The following is a 19,832-nucleotide window of genomic DNA, read 5'->3' as shown; positions in this document are numbered from 1 at the left end:
TCAATGAATTTATAAGAATAAATATCCCCTCTCTCTGTAAGGTACATGTCTGGTAGATTTTCAACAGACCAAACCAAAATGAATACAAAAGAGCATTCAAGACAGGTCAGGGAAATGATAAATCCCAAATCTGGGGAAGGGTACAAGACCATCTCAAAGGCACTGAATGTACCTTTGGAGCTCAGTGCAGTCCATTGTGAAAAAGTGGAAAAAATATAAACTCACAGCCACACTGAATAGTTCAGGGCACCCCTCTAAACTTAGAGAAGAATTGCACTTGTCAGAGACGATACTGTGATGCCCACAGTCACTCTGAGTGAGCTGCAGAAGCCAGAGGTTGACACTGAAAATGAAGCTCGTAGTTCCACAATGTCTATGGCCTTGCACATGAAGGATATTTATGAAGAGTTGCAAGGAAGAAGCCGTGGCTAAATAAAAAGCATATCCTTGCCCATAAAGATTTTGCGAAGTGTCACTTTGAAGATACTGTAAAGATGAGGAAGAAGCTCTTGTGGTTAGATGAAACTAAAGTAGAACTTCTTGGCCTCAACACTGCATGTGGTATAAATCTAATACTGTGCATCAGCCAGGTAACACTAACCCTGTTGTATAGTGGAGGTAGCATCATGCTATGGGGATGCTTTTCAATAGCAGAGACTGGAAATCTAGTCAGGAATGATAGGAAGACGAATGCTGCTAAATACAGAGATCCAGGATAAAAACCTGCTAGCTTCTGCCAGAAAGCTTAAACCGGGGAGCAAGTTCATCTTTCAGCAGGACAACAACCCAAAGCACATTACCAGAGTAACTATGTAATGGCTTCAAATGAAGAAAATCAATGTCCTTGAGTAGCCCAGTTAAGAGTCCTGCCTCCACCCCCACAAATGAACAAATGAACAAATTGAGGTCTAGCAAGACCTCAAGATTGCTGTTCACTGCCACCCCCCAAATAACTTAATTGCTTGAGCAATTTTGCGAAGAGTAATGCGTAAATCTTGCTTCATCATGTTGTGCAAAGCTAAAAGAGACTTATCCAAAAAGACTGGCTGTAATAGCTGTGAGAGGTGCTTCGCCTGAGTACTGAGCAAAAGGGGGGGGGGGGGGGGGAAGAGAAATGACTGCTTTTGAACTGCTGACATTTCATGCTTTACAATTTTCCCAGCTTTTTGGGGCTTTACTGTGAAAAAAGAGCATGTGATTTACAAATAAAGATTCTCAGTCAAACTGATCACAATCCGTAATACTCATTATGTGAACAAGGGGTTTGGGGGGGGGGGGGGAGGCTGAATATTTTTACACATGGTATACCTAATGGCCACTTTATTAGTGCAAGCACCTAATCAGCCAATCATGTGGTTGCAGCTCAATGCATAAAAGCATGCAGACATGGACAAGAGGTTCAATTGCTATTTAGACCAAACATCAGAATGGGGAAGGTACAGAAAGCCCGAATTAATAATTCAGGAACAGTTTCCTTCTCTCAGATACCAGATTTCTGAATGGCCTGAAACGTCAACTGTACTCTTTTCCATAGATGCTTCCTGACTTGCTGAGTTCCTCCAGCATTCCAGCATTTTGTTTTGGTATTTTATATTCTTTGCACTATACAGCTCTCACACGCAAAGTAACAAGTTTCGTGACATATGAGTCAGTGATAAATCAATTTCTGATAACCTTTCCAGAAAATCTGATTAATATGAACAAAGTTGTATAGACTCAACTTACAAATGTAGACACAAAAGATTATCAGTGGCGTGAAATATAGATCAGTTGCACACACAGTCTGAGAAATGGCAGATGGCAGATGGAGTGTGAGGTGCTAAACTTTGGGAGATCAAACACAAGGGGACAGGGTGAGAGGGGGCAAGTTCAAATGAGATGTGCAGAGCAGGTCTTTTTTTATACAAAGGGTAGTGGGTGCCTGGAATATGCTGCCACGGGTGGTGGCGGAGGCAGCTACAAAAGAGGCATTTAATAGGCTCTTAGATAGGTACAAGAAAATGCAGAGAATGCAGTGATAAGGACTTTGTGCAGGCAGAGGAGATTAGCTAAATTAGGTGTCATTAGATTAATTAATTCAGCACATCACTGGGCCTGTTCTTGTGCTGTATTCTTGTATCCATACAAGATCCCTCACAATGAAGAATCAGTCAACTTGTATGAAAAGTAATACACATTAATTAGATCTGAGAAGTTGTGATCTTTAAAATTAGAAAATGCAACTAACCTCACACTCACAGGTTGTTTAATGTTCTTCATTACTGGTAATCACAATTCATTAATAACTGATCATAAATGAGGGAGCAATTTCAAGTTTGTGAGTGCAAATATCTCTGAGGATCTAATGTTACGTACCCTTATCACGTGACTGGGGTTGAAGCTATACTGGACTTGAGGTAATGGTCTTGTGATGGTGGAGTGATGTCACTTTCCCGCCAGTAGAGATCATGTGACAGGTTTTTTTTTACAGGGTATAAAAGGAGGGAGGGGCAGTTCATGGCTGGATTTGCCATGTTGACTTCATGCCACTGCGTGATTTAATGTGATGACGCAGTTTAGTTGAAAGATGAAGTTTTATCTAATGCCTAAAGTTTAAAAGGTCATTGCCAGCAGTTTCTTACAAATACTGCTAGTTGAGAATCAGTGGAAAGTGAAGATCGGAGTTCGGGAGTTAAAGATCGAGGAGAATCGATTTCGACGGTGAAACGGGTTCGACCTTGTTTGATCCTTATTCGGAAGGATTTCGTTGACTATTCTCGTGTTAATCCCTGGGAAATACCAGAAAGGATTGAGAATGGTGATAAAGGAAAGGTCAGTGCCTTTAAGCCGTTTCGTTTCGTAGAACTCTTCGTGGGAAGAGTTCGACTTCGGGGACCGAAGCAAAACGACGTGAAAGAGAATTTAAATCGTCTTAAAAAGTCTCTCCTTTAAATGGACTGTGAGCATTTTGAACTTTTGGCAATATTACTTTAAAGAACTGTTCTTGCAACATCGCTTTAAGGACTGTAAGCTTCATTGCTTTAAGAACTGTTTAAGCTGCCGCACAGTAGCTGTTTTCCGGTTACGTTAGTGATTTGTTTACTTTTGGGGGGGTTTGTTTTCAGTGTTTAATAAACGTGTTATTTGTTATAAAAACCCTTGTCTAACTCATATATTTATTGTTGCCTGAATCCGTAACACTAACTTGATCCCAACATATCGCTGCAGCTACAAAAAAGACAAGACAGCGGCTATATTTCATAACGAGTTTGAGGAGATTTGGTTTGTCACCTAAAACACTCAAAAACTTCTTCAGATGCACCATGGAGAACATTCTGACTGGATCAAAGTAAGATCAAAGTAAGTTACAGAAACTTGTGAAATTAGTCAGCTTCATCATGGGTACTAACCTCCGTGGTATCCAAAACATCTTCAAGGAGCGATGCCTCAACAAGGTGACATCCATCATAAGGACCCCCACCACCCAGGACATGCCCTCTTCTCATTGTTATCATCAGGAAGGAGGTACAGAAGCTTGAAGGCACACACTCAGTGATTCAGGAACAGCTTGTTTCCCTTTGCCATCTGAATTCTAAATGGGCAGTGAACCCATGAATACTACCTCACTATTTGTTTTTATTTTTGTTTTTGCACTCCTTATTTTAACTTAACTATTTCATTTATGTATATACAATTTTTGTAATTCAGTTTTTTCCCCCAATATCATGTCTTGCATTGTACTGCTGCCACAATGTTAACAATTTTCACAACATATGCCGGTGATACCAAACCTGATTCTGATTAAATGTGAGAAATGGCCCAGGAAACTGAAATATATTATTTGCCAATTTTGCTTCTAACTGATGTAATACGATTGCTGAATGACACATGAGGTGAACCAGACATTTATAATGAACACATATGCACATATTCATAATTTATTATTTGATAAGGGAGAATATAAAGCTTTTATTGGCATGATGTCATTGATAAATTATCTCTATTCCATTTAATAATTATCATCATTTCCAATTTTGGATCGCCTCTAAACTAAATATGGCCTCATCATGGCTGTAGGAGGCGGCCATAGACAGAAATGTCAAACATGGCAATGGAAAGACAAATTGAAATGGGCAGTCACCAGGAGATCCTGCCTTTTGCTGGCAGGTGGAGCAAAGATGATCAATGAAGCGGTTCCCAAACTACAGTGAGTTTCACAGATGTACAGGCTGCATCGAGAGTATCACATACAACAGATGACCCCAACAGACTCCCAAGTGAAGTGTCACCCGGAAGGACTATTTGAGGTCCTGAATGGTGACGAGGAAGGAGGTTTTGGGGCAGGTGTAACACTTGACATTCTTGCAGGGGTCGGTGCCAGGAGGGAGATAAGTGAGGTGGATGAGTGGACAAGGGAATGAGAGAGAGCCATACCTACACAAAGCAGAGTGTGCTTAGTGGTAGGGTCCTGTTGTAGATGGCTGACATTATGGAAAATGGTGTGCTGGAAATGGAAGCTGTGGGGTGGTAGTTAAGGACAAGTGGAACTTTATCCCTGTTATTGCTGTGAGACAATGGGGTGTGGGCAGATGGGGTTGGGTGGGGGGAGGAGTCATCGAACAATACCGGCAAATGCATTACTAATCAAGATTAACCTGCATTTGGAAGCAGGGATTAAACAAATAGACAGCTTGGCTTTAGTTGTGGGAGATCCTGTCAGACCAAAGTGACTTAATTTTTGAGGAGGTGGCTAAGTAAGTTGATAATGGCAGTGTAGTTATTGCAGTCCACATAGATTTCAATTTTAAGGACTAAAGGATACTGGCTTGAATAGCAGGAGCCCAGGGGATCCAGGGTAATAGTGCAAATTGAATCGAAAGTTCACTTGGTGATAAGAATGGAGGAAATACATGAGAGCAGCTTTGAAGGTGGTGGAAGGGAAATCCCGTACTTTGAAAAAGGAGGACAACTCAGATGTTCCAGAATAGAAAACCTCATCCTGAGATCAGCTGACACAGAGACAGAGGAACTGAGAAAATGGAATAGCAATATTGGACTCACTCCCATGCGTTACGACACAAAATTCATTGTTCAATGTACACTGTTGGTCCCAGACCCCCAACAAGTTCCAAGCAAACTTCAGCAACAAACTCTTTTGAAATTGATATGAAACAAGATTTTACCTAATTGAAATGCAGCCAAGAAAGTGAAGGGAATGTCAGTTTGAGAATATTTCACAGATAATGATTATAAATTTTAAGATTGTTGTGAGACAGAGAAAAATGGACAAGAAACTGGGGCTCAAAATGGCAGAAGCTAATTTCAATGATGATAAGACAGGAGCAGGGGGAAGTGGATAGAGAGTGGTTAATTTCAGTGAGGGTTCACAATAAGGATGAAAGGTCCCAGAACCCCAATTAGGTGAAGTGATGCCCCTTATCTCAAATTTCAAAGCTGTTCTGGATCAAATCTTGTTTCATTATCAACTGGAAAAGAGGTTGTTGCTAAAGTTTGCTTGGAACTTGTTGGGGCTCTGGAACCAACAAGTCCACAGAACCAAGGGTATCAAGGCTGGATAAAGTAAATGAGAAGAAAGCATGAGGCATGTGCAAAGAACAAAAAACAAGGGAAGCCTATGGGATATAGAAAGTGCCGGAGTAACGAGGAAAGTGAAGAGGAGCATGAAATAGCACTTATAGAGAAGACTATGGAAAGTCCCAAGACATTTCATGCATGTTCACACCAAGAAAGTAACCAGGGAAAAAGTAGGGCCTGTTCTGAATCAGAGAGACTACATGTGCATGAAGCTAGAGGATGCACGCATCATCTTAAAAGTGGACACCGCTCATCTTTATTCACCACGAAGGAGAATTTAGAGGGCCAGAGGTTGAGTGGGGATGTTGAAATTCTGGACATGTTATTATTCAAAGGGAGGATGTATTATCTGTCACACCAGGGTTAAAGGGAAATTAATTCTCAGGTGCTGATGAAATGCATTGCAGGGTGCTATGGGAGGCACAGCAGGAGATTGTTGGGACTTTTGATGAAAATTATCATATCTCTGGCCTCAGAAGATGTGTTATATGACTGAAGTACAACTAAGTTGTGGCTGAATCTTTACATGAGAAGGAATACAGGGATGAGACAGATAATTACAGGTTGGGTGGGGGGATGAGTCATCGAACAATACCGGCAAATGCATTACTAATCAAGATTAACCTGCATTTGGAAGCAGGGATTAAACAAATAGACAGCTTGGCTTTAGTTGTGGGAGATCCTGTCAGACCAAAGTGACTTAATTTTTGAGGAGGTGGCTAAGTAAGTTGATAATGGCAGTGTAGTTATTGCAGTCCACATAGATTTCAATTTTAAGGACTAAAGGATACTAAAGGATCCAGGGTAATAGTGCAAATTGAATCGAAAGTTCACTTGGTGATAAGAAGCAGAGTGTGACTGTCAAGGGTTATTTTTGTTATGGAAGCCTGTAAGATAGTTGCTTATACATTCAGCAGTCACTTTATTAGATAAAATGCCTGATATACCTGCTAGTTAATGCACAAATCTAATCAGCAAATCATGTGGCAGCAACTTAATACATAAAAGTATGCAGACATGGTGAAGGAGTTGAGTTGTTGTTCACACTAAACATCGGAATGGGGAAGAAATGTGAGCTCGCTGATTTTGACTGTGGAATGACTATTGGTGCCAGATGGAGTGATCTGAGTATCTTAGAAACTACTGACTCCTGGGATTTTCACCACAACAGTCTCTAGAGTTTACAGAGAATAGTGTGAGAAACAAAAGACAGTGTCAGTCCTGTGGGCACAATAACTTTGTTAATAAGAGGTGAGGGGAGATTGGCCAGACTGGTTCAAGCTAACAGAAAGATGACAGCAACTCAAATAAACATGCATTACAACAGTGATGTGCGATCATCTCTAAATGCACAAAACACTGAACCTTGAAATGGATGTGCTACAGCAGCAGAAGACCATACCTACACCTAATAAAATGGCCACTGAGTGTATAGCTCAATCACCTGATGTGAATATAGGAGGCATGAATTGTAAACTGGAGACCCAAGAGACTACAGATACAGACCTGCTGGAGGAACTCGGGGGTCCAGCACCATCTATGGGAGGAAAGGGACTGTTGACATCAGGTTGATACCTTGCTTCAGGACTCTGATTAGTAACTGTGTAGTAACGATGAACATAAAAATTGCTGATATAGATAGTAAGGAGTTTGACTACAAAATATTAATGAGCTGGTGAGATGGGCAAAGTAATGGCAAATAGAATTTAATTCTGACAAAATGAGAGGTGATGCACTTTAAGAGAAGTAATCAGGCTAGGATATACACCACAAATGGTAGGATCCAAGAACGTCTTGACTACCAGAGGTACCTAGTGTACATGCCCAAGCAAACGAGATACAAACTGAGAGACAGAGCACAAGAGAATAAAACATTAGGTAGGACATGCTGGAGTACTCTGATAGCCACACGATAAAAAGGGTGCAGAGGACACTCACCAGGATACTATCTGGAATGGAGTATTTTTGGGCTATGGAGAAAGACTTGATAAATTAGTTTATTTTCTTTGAAACAGAAAACCTGAGGGGGTGATGTACTTTAGGCATACAAAATTACATGGCGTACACAGGGCAAAAATTGAGAAATATCTTAGGTTTTAGGTTTCAGGTATGAGGTTAGGAAATTTAGAGAGGGATTGTGCAGAATGTTTTTTTGAAACCAAAGAGCAGTTTAAATTTGGAACACGGTACCTGAGAGGATGGTGACAGCAGGTAATCTCACAACCTGCAATGAATATTTGTTAAGCATTTGAAATGTCATGGCACAGAAGCTAGGGGCTGAGATCTGAAAATTGGTAATGATACAGGTAGGAACTTGATGAACATGGTGGGCTGAAGGGCCTGTTTCTGCACTGTATTCATTCCACTCTGCTTTGCTTATTTGGCTCTCCCCAATTGGGGAACAACTTCCTGCACAACCTTTTCCTTTCTTCCCAGTTCTTAATTGCTTCACTTCCATCACTGACAGAGTGGAGTGACGGCATCAAAGATAGCATTCAAGTCCCATTTCTAAACAGTTGAATAGAAATTCTAGAATGGCAAACCTATAGAATACAGACAGCTATCCACCTGGAGGATATCTTTTAGAGGTATAATTAAACTGAAAACTACCTGATGCTATTCAAAGGATGTGCCATTGGTATCTTGGCTGTAACAAAATTGCCTGGTAATTTTATTTCACAGGTTTAAGTCGGCAAGCTGCACTTCCTACTTATAACACCTTAACTTCAAAGTATTTCATTGATGAGACATTCTGAAGCTGTAAAAGCCATTCTATAAACATTAGAAAACCTTTAGTCATATGCCTGAGTGGGAAATGCAGATTGCTGTGAGTAATCACTCTGAGTAATGTAACTCCATGCCTCTGAGGATGATTAATTCACTGTGACATTTTATATTTTGAGGTTAATCATAACATTCTTTATTTTCAAGATCCAAAATGTCAAATCTTTCCAAGTAAGCGATTTGTCTTTCAACTAGGGGAACGGATTTCAAGATACCTACAGAAATTAGTACTATAACTATCTACAAACTATCTGATCTTTCCAGGTCAGTGATTAGTCTTCACTCGAAAAATTTTTTAAGGTACCAGCATAAAGGTTACCAGTAGTATTTGAATTCATACCTTAACATAAACAGAATTTGTTTGTCTGTAAGCTATCTGATTGAATGACATTGTGCAAGACTGCATTAAATCTTGTAAATAGATTACTGTCAGGAGCATAAATCCTTAAGTATGCATTCCAGCAAAGTCAGAGAAAATAAAGTGCTCTCTGATAGGCAATATTTTTTCATGAAATTATGAAACACTGCAACAAACAAGAGTAGGCTAGCAAAATGTATGTAATTATGAAATATACTATTATTAATCCAAAATGACTAAATGAATTAGGAATGAAAATGCCAAAGTTGTTTTGGTGTAGTCACAATGCAAGATAAGAAAAACAGCCACAACAAACCCATACGATATTATAACCATGTAACAATTACAGCACGGAAACAGGCCATCTCAGCCCTTCTAGTCTGTGCCGACGCTTACACTCACCTAGTCCCACTGGCCCGCACTCAGCCCATAACCCTCCATTCCTTTCCTGTCCATTTACCTATCCAATTTTACTTTAAACGACAATACCGAACCTGCCTCTACCACTTCTACTCATGATCTATTGATCATGTGATTATTTTTAACGGCGATGGCTTAGATATCAAGTAATAACTTCCAAAGAATACGAGACTCATAAAGCATAGTCTCTTCTACCCACATTTTTATCCTTCTTGTTTATACCCTTCTATCTTTACCCACTCTTCATTGTGAGTACATGTCTTTCAAACACAGTGACTGCAAATCTCCTTTAAACTTTCCTCCCTAACCTTAAATCAGGGTGAGCTGCCTCAATGACTATTACCAAATAGACTCACATCTACTGTGATGAAATGCTTTGAAAGGTATGTCATGGCTAGAATTAATTCCTGCCTGAACAAAGACGTGGACCTGTGCAATATGCCTACTGCCACAACAGGCTCACAGTGGACACAATCTCATTGGTAAGTACATGGATAGTAGGAGTATAGACGGCTATGATTCAGGTGCAGGTAGATGGGACTAGGCAGATCTAGAACTCTATAGTAAACTTGATTCTGATTCTGAAATTGAGGGGCAACTTCCTTGCAGTATAAAGAACAAGCTTGCAGAGGTGGTGGTTGAGGATACTAATCCTGAATTCTGATTCTAGTATTTGACATTTCAACTCTGGGAATAGATTTTTGACTACCTATTTAAGCCTCTCATAATTTTGTATAGTCAACTGGGTCACGTCCTATCCTCCGACATTTCAGGGAAAACAATCTAAGTTTGTCCAACCTCTCTTTAAAACTAATACATTTTAAACCAGGCAACATCTTCTGCATCTGCTCCAAAGCCTCCACGTCCTTCCTATGTCACAGTTAGAATCACAGACAATAGTCTAAATGCAGCCTAACCAAAGTTTTAGGTAATTGAAACAAGGCTTCCTGACTTTTATAATTAACATCCAATCAGTGAAAACAAGTATGAGGAAATCTGCAGATGCTGGAAATTCAAGCAACACACACGAAATGCTGGTGGAACACAGCAGGCCAGGCAGCATCTATAGGGAGAAGCACTATCGACGTTTTGGGCCAAGACCCTTCATCAGGACTAACTGAAAGGAAAGATAGTAAGTAGGCTGAATGTCTTCTTTACAACTCTATTTACTTGTGATATCACTTTTGGGGAGCTATGGACCTGCAGCCCAAGATCCTTCTGAACATCAAGGGTCCTGTACATTTTCCCTTTGCATTTGACCTCCCAAAGTACAATACCTCGCATCTGTTGAGATTGAATTCCATCTGCCACATCTCTGCGCTCAATTCTAAATGGTCCTTTGACAACCTTCATTATCTACAACTCCACCAACCTTCGTGTCATCTGCAAACTTAATGATCTGCCCACCTGTGTTTCTTTGTCCAAAATATCACAAACAAGGGCTCTGGCATGGATCCTTGCAGAACACTACCAGTCACAGACCTGCAGTCCACATAATGCCTAAGAGGGAATTGTGGCTAAAGAGGATATAAAGATTTCTGTAAAGACTCTGGCAATCTCCTCTCTCAGTAACCTGGGATAGATCTTATTAGGCCCTGACGACTTGTCCATCTTAATGTTCAAGAGCCTCAATGCCACCTGATTGATTCTTGTTATACATTAACATAGTACTATTCTGATTTCACTATCCTCAATGCCCATCTCTGTGGTGAATACTAATACAAAGTACTGGTTTAATACCTCACTCATTTCCATTGGTTTCCAGGCATAAATTCCTTTTTTTATCCTTGAGTAGTACTACCCTCTGCCCGGTTACCCTTGTTTCTAATATGTATATATAAGATGCCTTGGGACACTCTTTAAAGCCATTCCATGGTCCCTTTTAGCACTCTTGATTTCTGTTTGTTTTCTCCTGGTTTTCACTTTCCTCAAAAGGCCCTGTCGCATTTCAGCTTTCTAAACCTTCAATGTTTGCTTTTCCTTTTCGACTAAATCTGCAACATTTCAAGACATTCAAGCTTCCTGAACCTTGCCACTCATTCTTTCTTCCTCACAGAAACCTGTTGGACTTGAATTCTGACCAACAAGCCCTTAAATAGCCCCCAGAATGTGAAAGGCTTTATAAAAACTAAACCAGATATCTAAATGCACACTATGTCTCCTAAGAAGTAGATATATTAATGGCACATATTAGTCATCAAATAATATTATCTATTTTCTGTCTGCCATGACAGAAACATGGCAGATGCTGTGACCAAAACTAGGAACTAAATGTCTCAGGATACTTAACATTTAGAAAGAACAAGCAAAAATGAAATAGTGGTGAGGGTGCTATTATTAACAATGGCTGACATCAGTATAGTAGTTGGAACAATTCCTGAGTCATGATGAAGGGTCTCAGCCCAATCCATTGACTTGTTTATTCCTCTCCACAGATGCTATCTGACCTGCTAAGTGCCTCCAGCATTCTGTGGGTATTGTTCTGTATTTCTAGCATCTGCAGAATCTCTTGTGTTTAGTACAGTCGTTGGTTTGGTAGCTCACAGAAAATAATTAGAATTAAAGGTTGGGTGCAGCCATGAAGCAGCAAAGAACCTCTTCATAGTGTTCAATACGAGAACAAGTTTAACCAGGCAAATGAAGGCACTGGCAAATTGTTTGGGCCTCTATTTAAGGCCTCTCAGGCAATCCTGGTGTGGGATGGAGTTGGGTTCAGAAAACTGCAAGCTATTTGAAGTGTGGAAAGCATCAGGGGTCTTACAGATGGGAGTACAAACTGACTGGAGAGAAAGGATGAAGTTAAGGTAGGAAAATACAAAATCTCTGGAGCAAGAACAGGTTAAAATGATGCATTTGAGTGGACTATCCTGCTTGTGAATCTTGGGCAGTGTTGGAAGACTGTGACGAGGTGGGAACAAGGGTGCTGGGAGAGGACCCACACGCAGGACACAAACACGTCTTTCTTAGGTACAATAAAATAGCGTTTATTACTCGCTACACAGAAGATCGGGAAATCGAGGACAAAGAGAAATACGAACCTCGGACTAGAGGACTAGGGACTTGGATTGCCGCAGACCTTGGACTAGGACGGGGAGCATGGACAGCCGCGGACCTTGGACTTGGAGACTGGGACCTTGATTCACCGCCGCCCACTTGGATACCATAGATCGCTGCAGCCAGAAACGTGGACACCAAAACACAGGACAAGGAATCTTGAACCAGGACTCCTCCTTCAGATCAGGCAGCAAGCCGGGACTCTTCAAAGGGTAGACACAGACAACGGGCAGGAACATCGAGTCAGGACTCCGCCTTCCACTCAGGCACCAAGCCGGGACTCTTCGAGAGGTAGACACGGACAAGGGGCATAAATGTCGAGTCAGGATGCCGCCTTCCACTCAGGCACCGAGACGGGACTTCTTCAAAGGGTAGACATGGACAAGGGGCATAAATGTCGAGTCAGGACTCCGCCTTCCACTCAAGCACCGAGCTGGGACTTCTTCAAAGGGTAGACATGGACAAGGGGCATGAACATCTAGTCAGGACTTTGCCTTCCATTCAGGCACCGGGCCGGGATTTCTTCAAAGGGTAGACACGGACAACGGGCAGGAACATCGAGTCAGGACTCCGCCTTCCACTCACCACTGGTAGATTGACCTTGCCCAGACCCACTCTGGCGACGGAAGGCGAATTGCTGGTACTCCGATGCGGGCTGGATCACTCTGGCTTGTTGTAGCGGCGGCAACTTGCGAAGGCTTCTTTAACACTCTTGCCCCAAACGGCTAAAGCCAGGGGCTTATAAGCTGCCGGCTCGGGTCGAGGGTAGATTACCATGATTCCCAAGCTCAAGGGACGCGTGAAACGAAATTAAAAGGGAACAAGGCGTCAATGGTCCAGATCGCAACCTAACTAAATTTAAAGGGGAACTGATCCGGACCATGACAGAGACTTTATGACAGGAACTGTGGATTGACAGCCTGAGATTTTCTGGGAGATAATGACTCAAAGTGCAGTGATGGGGACAAGATGCAGAAGGAAGATATAAGCCAGTATCCAACAGCTGGCATCTGGATTCTAAGATAAGAGGTCAGTTCATGCAAGCACAACAGTACCACCTTTGCTTACAAGTTTACTATCAATATTAGGGTTCATCCTTAGCGAATGGAATAACTCAGGTTCATAATGAGGGCAAGGGAGTAAAAATTGAGAACGTCAATATTAATTCAGCAGTTAATGATAATTCCACCCAATGCCCATTATCCAGAGGGAAGAGGTCCTATGTAGTGAGTATAGAGTTAGGAAAGAGCTGAAGGACCACGTGTTATCTCCGGATTACTCCCTGTGCCATGGGCTAGTGCAGGTAGGAATGGGGTGATAGCACAGTTGAATGAGTGGTCACAGAGATGGTGCATGGGACAGGGTTTCAAGTTCTTGGAACACTAGAACCTTTTACGGAGAAGGGGTGACCTGTACAGGAGGGACGGGTTGCACCTGAACTGGAGGGGAACCAATGTCCTTGCTGGGAGGTTTGCTGATGCTACTCTGGAAAGTTTAAACAACACACACACACAAAGTGCTGGTGGAACACAGCAGGCCAGGCAGCATCTAGAAGGAGAAGCACTGTCCACGTTTCGGGCCGAAACCCTTCAACATGAGAGCATGAATCAGTATATGGAACTGCTCAGGGGAGACATAATGGAGGGTCAGACACTGAGTCTATTTGGGTAGAACTCAGGAATAGGAAGGGTGCAAACACACTGATGGGATTGTTCTATAGACCACACCCCCACAAAGGGCATCACGAAATTGAGGAACAGAAATGTGATCTGATTTAGGAGATGTGTAAAAATAATAGTGTTGTCATTGGGGATTTCAACTTCCTTAATATAAACTGGGACCTTTTTAGTGTAAGAGATTTAGATGGAGGATGAATCTGTTAAATGTATCCAGAAAGGTTTTTTAAATCAATATGTGGATGGTCCAACAAGAGGAGGGGCCGTACTGGACCTGGTGTTGGGCAATGAGACCACCCAGGTGACTGACCTTTCAGTGGGCAAACAGTGAGGGACACTGAACTCCTTAACTTTTAGGATAGCTATAGATAAGGATAGATATGGTCCTTTTGGGAGAGTTTTAAATTGGAATAGGGCAAATTTTGAGGGCATTAGGCAGGAACTAAGAAACATTATTTGGGAACACTTTTTTTCTGGTAAGTCCACATCAGACATGTGGAGGGTGTTTAAAGATCAATTGCACAGAGTAAAGAGAATGTATGTTCTGTTAGAAGGAAGCACGGGGATGGAAACATAAGAGATGGGGATGTTCAGAGAGGTGAAGAACTTAGTCAAGAAGAAAGAGAAAAAGTATGTAAAGCTTTGGAAGTCAGGATCAAGCAAAGAACATGAGGAGTATGAGAAAGCCAGAAAAGAACTAGAGGGAATTAGGAAAGCCAGGAGGGGCCATGAAAAGTCCTCGGCAAGTAGGATTAAGGTGAATCCCAAGGCATTCTATACATAAATCTAGAGCGAGAGGATAACTAGGGAGAGGGTGGGACCCACTCAATGATAAAGGCAGAGCATTCGCCTGGATGCAGAGAATGTGAGTAAGGCACTTAATGAGTACTTTGCTTCAGTATTTACCAAGGAAAAGGATATGGAGGACTAGGGTGTCAGTGCTGAATGCATAAATACGTTAAGATCGTTTAGAGATCAAGGAGGAGGAAGTGTTGACCCTCCTAAGGAGTACAAAGGTGGAAAAGTCCCCAAGGCCTGATGGGATTTACCCCAGGTTATTGAAGAAGGCAAGAGACAAGATTGTTAGGGCCTTGACCAGTATCTTCGTGCCCTCTCTTGGCACAGGTGAGTGGCTAATGTTGTACCTCTATGTAAGGGAAAATCCTGGGGACTATAGAATGGTCAGTCTCAATTCAGTTGTAGAGAAGTTTCTGGAGAATATAGGATATATGGACATTTGGACATGGCCTAATTAGGGAGAGCCGGCATGGCAGGTCATGCTTGATTTGAGTTTTTTGACAAGGTGACCAGAGAGATTGATGAGGAGGTGGATGCTGTCCACGTGGATTTTAGTAAGGTGTGTGACAAAGTCTCTCATGGGAGGCTAATCCAAAAGATTAAGACACATGGGTCTGCAGCAAATTGGTTGTTTGGATTCAGAACTGGCTTACGCATAGAAGACAAAGAGTAGTGGATGAAGGGTCTTATTTGAGTTGGTGATCTGTAATTAGTGGAGTTCTGCAGGAAACTGTTCTGGCATCTCTGCTGTTCGTAATGTATATAAATGACCTAGATGAAAATCTAGGGTTAGTAAATTTGCAGATGATACCGAGATTGGTGGAGCTGTGGATAGTGTAGAAGACTGGTAAAGAATACAGCACAATAAAAATCTGTTGAGATATGGGCTGAGAGATGGCAGATGGAGTTTAACCCAGGTAAATGTGAGGTGTTGCACTTTGGTAGGGCTAATGCAAAGAGAGAGTGTACACTGAAGCACAAGATCCTAAACAGTGTTGTGAGCAAAGAGATCATGGGATCTAAGGTCACAGTTCCTTGAAAGTGACTACACAGGTCGATAAGGTGGTTAAGAAAGCTTATGGAATGCTGGCATTGAATTTGAAAATCAGGAGGTTATGTCACAACTTTATAAAACTCTGGTTTGGCCATATCTGGAGTATTGCATACAGTTCCGGTTGATCCACTACAGTAAGGATGTTGAGGCTTTAGAAAAGGTGCAGAAGAGGTTTACCAGGATGCTGCCTGGGAGTGCATATGTTTATCTTGAGGGGCTGGATAAACTTGGGTTGTTTTCTTTTCAAATCTTTTTATTATTATTATCAAACTTTGGTTGTTTTCTCTGGAGTGCCGGAGGCTGAGAGGAGATCTGATAGAGGTTTACAAGATTATGCGAGACACAGATAGAATGGACATAAAGTATCTGCTTCCCAGTGTTGAAATATCTAAAACTGGGAGCATGCATTGAAGGTGAGAGAGAATAGCTTCAAGGCAGATGTGAGGGGTAAGTTCTTTACTCAGAGAGTGTGGATGCCTGGAATGCGCTGCCTGGTATGGTAAATACACCAGAAGCTTTGAAGAGATGCTTGGATAGGCATATGGATGTAAGGATGGAGGAGGGATATGGGAATGGTGTAGGTAAGTGTTTGGGTGTTCTTGATTTGCACTTTAGCTGGGTCAGCACAACACTGTGGACCAAACAGCCTGCTCCTGTGCTGTTCTATGTTAACCCATATCACAATGAGATTTAATGACTTTACCGCTACCAAATCCCCCTGAGGATATAAAAAAATCATTTTGAGCCTATGTAACCTCTGGCTAAAAGAATAATTGGGACTGAATAGGAATTTTTGAACTTAACCATATAACAATTACAGCACGGAAACAGGCCACCTCGGCCCTTCTAGTCCGTGCCGAACGCTTACTCTCACCTAGTCCCACCGACCTGCACTCAGCCTATAACCCTCCATTCCTTTCCTGTCCATATACCTATCCAATTTTTTTTTAAATGACAAAATTGAACCTGCCTCTACCACTTTTACTGGAAGCTCGTTCCACACAGCTACAACTCTCTGAGTAAAGAAGTTCTCCCTCGTGTTACCCCTAAACTTTTGCCCCTTAACTCTCAACTCATGTCCTCGTTTGAATCTCCCCTACTCTCAATGGAAAAAGCTTTTCCACGTCAATTTTATTTATCCCCCTCATAATTTTAAATAGCTCTATCAAGCCCCCCTCAACCTTCTACGCTCCAAAGAATAAAGACTTAATTTGTTCAACCTTTCTCTGTAACTTAGGTACTGAAACCCAGGTAACAGTCTAGTAAATCTCCTCTGTACTCTCTCTATTTTGTTGACATCTTTCCTATAATTTGGTGACCAGAACTGTACACAATACTCCAAACTTAAGTAAACTCTGTCTTCAGCAGTTAGCTAAAACCAGCTTATACTAGTTCTCCCTTGGTTTGCAGAGAGACCAACATTGTACATTGTACCCTCGTTTGAGTAGGGGGAGGAGGACTTACAGATAAGGACAGGAATGAATATCCATCTGTAATTAAGTCATGTCCTAGCAAAGGGAATAACTGATACGGACTGGACAGCACGTCCATCTGTAATTAAGCCTTGATCTAGCAGACTCTCTTATCTGTAACTAAGTTTCTCACCAACAGACTTGGTGGGCGTACCAGTTCAAATGACATCTTCCAACAGTAATGTATGGAGCTTACTATGTAACCGGACAGAGTGGGCCCACTTGTCGGATAGTGGCAGTACTTACGTGCCTTCCCTCTGACAACTGGGTCTCAAACTCCTGCAAGAGGGTGCACAATAAACTGTTGTAACTATAAGAAGCTGGTCTCCCGAGTTTTATTCAGATTCGACTTTAACATCCCTTAATCCAGTGGTTCCCAACCTTTTCTATGCCCCACACCCCTAGGAAATGTTTGATTAATGTTCGCACCCCCTACAAAAGTAATATCACATTTGAAGAGAAGAAGTCTAATTTCTAAGTTTTGAACCACATACAATACTGTGAGTGAACAAATTGAACTTAAAAAAACAAGCTTTTAACTCAGTGCATAAAATGCAAATATAAATTGAGCAATTAGATTCTAATTTATTCAGAAAAAATTGTAAACAGTAAAATCAATCCCAATTGTGAACATAAAATTCAATGACTTCTTTGCTCCTGCTCCTCATTCATGATTTTGTCAAAACGTGGAACTTCCTTGCTGACTGCGATCCGCAGGCCTGCCTGTGGATTAAGGTGATTCCTAGATTTTGTCTTGATTGACAAAAGAGGACTGAATCCAGATTCACACAAGTATGTTGTTGCAAATGGAATGAGGACACGGAGTGCTTTTCCACCAAGCCTTGGGAACATATCCAGTGCTGCACACCAAAACTCCTCCAAAGTCTTGCTTTCAAATTGCAATTCAAAAGCTCGATTTGTCTGCAAATCAGTAAGATCTTCCTTCAGCTCTTCATCATCTGACATTTTCTCCAAATTGTAGGAATATGGATTCATGATCCATTCTTCTGAAATCTTCAGGTGTCCAGCAGCAAAATATCCATCAAACAATTCTGACAGCATTTCCAAATGAGCCACAATTTCTTCACGCACGGTAGGAGTTATGGATCCAACATCATCAACCATCTCTTCTAGTGAAGGAAAATTTGAGAGACTGCCCCTTCCCATCCTTTGATGCCAAAGATGTAACTTTTCTTTGAAGGCATTCTACTTTTCACAAGCCTTCAATATGTTTATCCCTTTTCCTTGAAGAGAAACACTCAGGTCATTCATACAAGTGAAAATGTCAGCTAAGTAAGCCAGCATTTGGATGAATTCCTGTGATTCCATTGCCCCAACCAGATCACATTCACGTTCCTCCAGAAAAACTCTGATTTCTTCCCGCAGTTCAAAGAAGCTTATCCTCGTGACAACCAACAGACTTCTGTGTGGAAAAGCAAAACTGAATGCTCACTTCCCAGATCCTCACAAAATGATTTGAAGAAGCAATGGTTCAAAGCACACCCCCTGATCCAGTTGATGATCTTCACACAAGTATCAAGGGCTTTCTTCAAATTTGGAGGCAATATTTTTGATGCCAAAGCATGCCGATGAAGAAAACAATGGGTAACTTGCAAGTCTGGAATCTCCTTTTTCATCAATGCAGAAAAGCCAGATTTATTTCCAAGCATTGCAGGTGCCCCATCAGTGCACACAGAACCAATGACTTTGATATCTAAATCATGTTTGGCAAAGAAGTCTTTCACCAGCTGCATCACATCCTTTGCAGTTGTGTTTGTTTTCAGATCTTTACAAAACAGGAAATCTTCCTTCACAGCACCATCATTGACATACCTCACTAATGTGATGAGTTGACTACAACTGGAGACATCAGTTGACTCATCCAACTGAATAGAGATTCTAAGAGGACTAGCTCTGACATCTGAGATGACTTGGTCCAAAATATCTTCACTCAAATCACTGATTCGGTTGTGAATGACATTACTTGATAGGGGCACCTGTTCAAATTTTGTTCTTGCTTCTTTGCCCAGGATAATTATTGCCATTTCCAGTGCACATGGCTTGATGAGATCTTCCACAATTGAATGGGGCTTCTTGGATTTGGCCACTTTATATGCCGCTTGGTTTGAAGCAAGAAATAGTGGTTTTTCAACAGAAATGAAACCTAATTTTGGAAGAGTTCCGTGTGAATCAAAACGAGCTCTTTTGATTTTCAATGACCCAACATCATGTCCTTCAACATCAGCTCCGCCATGCTTGTTCTTGAAGTGCTCTTGAAACTTGGATGGCTTCAGATTTGAGTTGAAAAACACAACGCTACAAAGAATGCACTGGGGTTTTTGCAAGCCATCATTCCCTGTTGTGCAAGTGAAACCAAAGTACACATAGTCATCATTCCATTTCCTTCTTTTTGACATGATGAAGGGTTAATGAAGGGTTAAGAGTAAAGAGAAAAATATAAGCTAATATGAGAAAAACTATCTAAGTCAGGGACGACCGCTTTACTCAACCAGACACGCCTATAGCAAAGTATCACAAGAAATACGCTTTCGAATATTATATTATGACAATATTTGCGGTTATACCAAGATAAATCGTCAGGTGGAAATGCTAAAGGGATGCGACGCAACTTAGTAGGCTTT

The 19,832-nt window shown here is 41.5% G+C and overlaps 1 protein-coding gene across 1 annotated transcript in view; it reads right to left on the bottom strand.

Moving 5' to 3' along the window:
• The window catches only part of LOC140719144 (WW domain-binding protein 2-like), a 78,433-nt gene that overhangs the window by 55,434 nt on the left and 3,167 nt on the right, over positions 1 to 19,832 (bottom strand). The window lies entirely within an intron of this gene.

The sequence above is a fragment of the Hemitrygon akajei genome, chromosome 31, assembly GCF_048418815.1.
Source record: "Hemitrygon akajei chromosome 31, sHemAka1.3, whole genome shotgun sequence".
NCBI classification, from domain to species: domain Eukaryota; kingdom Metazoa; phylum Chordata; class Chondrichthyes; order Myliobatiformes; family Dasyatidae; genus Hemitrygon; species Hemitrygon akajei.
The sequence above is the reverse complement of the archived record's forward strand: the minus strand, read 5'-3'. Positions and strand labels throughout refer to the sequence as shown.